This window comes from Myotis daubentonii, chromosome 1, assembly GCF_963259705.1.
Source record: "Myotis daubentonii chromosome 1, mMyoDau2.1, whole genome shotgun sequence".
Classification (NCBI taxonomy): Eukaryota; Metazoa; Chordata; class Mammalia; order Chiroptera; family Vespertilionidae; genus Myotis; species Myotis daubentonii.
This window is the reverse complement of record NC_081840.1, coordinates 75,016,141-75,018,205: the sequence shown is the minus strand read 5'-3', so window position 1 is coordinate 75,018,205 and position 2,065 is coordinate 75,016,141.

Below are 2,065 nucleotides of genomic sequence, written 5' to 3'. Positions count from 1 at the left end.
AACTGGTCAATGTTTTTCTCTCACATCCATCTCTCTCTCTCTCTCTCTCTCTCTCTCTCTCTCTCTCTCTCTCCCCCCCCTTCCTCTCTCTTTCTCTAAAAATCAATAAAATCATGTCCTTGAGTGAGGATTTTTTTTTAAACTACTTACCCTCAATTCCAACAACCTTAGCACCCAGATAAGGAGGCAGACTATACCCGAAAGAACAGGGCAAAGAACTGGGCACAGAAAGGGCATGTAACACAAGGGAGCAAAGGCTCAGTGTAATAAACAGTAATTGACCACTTAAAACCAGACCACACCTTACCCCACTCATCCAACCCTTCCATACTACCCCTTGTCTCGGTTAATTCACTCTACGTATTACCAAAAACATTCTTTACCTGGATATGGAGTAAGGAACTGTTTTGTTTTTACACAGGTAGTAAACTACCACTTCAGGAAAGGGGAAAGAAGAAATAGGGCATGTGAAAAAGAGAAATCAAATTGGGACACTGTGGGTCACATAAGCCAGACAGATGTTTCCCACCCCATTCTCTGCCCATCCATGCAGTGTGCTAGTTGCCATTCGGTTGAAAGCCTGAAGAAAAAAGTACTTCCAAACCCCTACAGTTTCTTTCCTTCTATCCTCCTGTTATATGGACTGCTATGAATATCTGATGAAGCCCTAACCCTCTAACCCCAATGTGACTGTACTTGGGGATAGGGCCCTTTAAAAAGTAATTAAAGTTAGCCCTGACCAGTGTGGCTCAGTTGGTTGAGCATTGTCCTGTGCACCAAAAGGTTGCCAGTTTGATCCCTGGTCAGGGCACATACCCAGGTTTCAGGTTCAATCCCCGGTTTGGTTTGTACAGAAGGCAACTAATCCATGTGTCTCTCACACTGATGTTTCTCTCTCCATCTCCCTTTCTCTCTAAAATCAATAAAAACTTATTTAAATTTTTTTAAAGTACAGAATTAATGTTAAATGAGGTCCTAAGGAGCCCTTCATTATATTTTTAAAGTTTTCTCTGACTACTCTGACTAGAAGTGATTTCTTCTTTCCCTGAATTCATATTATAATGTTTAATTGATTTGTTATGAAGCATGTGTTGTATCATGAATTTCTAGTACAGTGGGGCCTTGACTTACGAGTGTCCCGACTAACGAGTTTTTTGAGATACCAGCTGTCTCTCCGCTGATTTTTTGCATTCAGTTGATAGAGTAATTTGAGTTAATGAGTCCTTAACGAGCTCCTTAACGAGCTCGGTCTCGGAACTAATTAAACTCGTGAGTCAAGGCCCCACTGTATTGATTTTTTTCTTTAACTTCAGAAATGCTATTCCTTCTTTTTTTAAAAAAAAATATTTTTATTGATTTCAGAGAGGAAGAGAGCGATAGAAACATCAATGATGAGAGGGAATCATTGAGTGGCTGACGTCTGCACGTTGGGCTGAGGCCGCCCTTGACCGGAATCAAACCAGGGACCCTTTGGTCCTCAGGCTGATGCTCTATCCACTGAGACAACCTGGCTAGGGCTAGTTTTGATTTTTTTCATGCCCAGGAGAGAGGCCTGCTGACACCTTGATCTTGAACTTCAAGCCTCCAAAACTGTGAGAAAATAAATTTCTGTTGTTTAAGCCACCCAGTCTATGATACTTTATTATGGCAACCCTAGCAAACTAATACACCTCCGTAGCCTCATTTTTCTCAATCTAAGTGAGAAGACCTCACCCCATAAATAAGATATCTAGTACCAGGGGTATTATTGAAATGATTTTCCTATATAATACAGGTACTACCAACCAATAAAAACCCATGCCAGCCTGTAGCAACTGATGTCAGCTGTGCTAGAGTCCCACGCTGACTATGCAACCTGCTTGGTACTACCGCTGACAATATTGGTTGGTACATAAATTGACTTCAAGATGGGGCTCAAGTGCCTTAACCGGTTTGGCTCAGTGGGTAGAGCATTGGTCCCCTACTAAAGGGTTCTGGGTTTGATTCCAGTCAAGGGCATGTACCTTGGTTGTGGCTAGATCCCCAGTAGGAGGCATGTAAGAGGCAGCTGATCAATGTTTCTCTC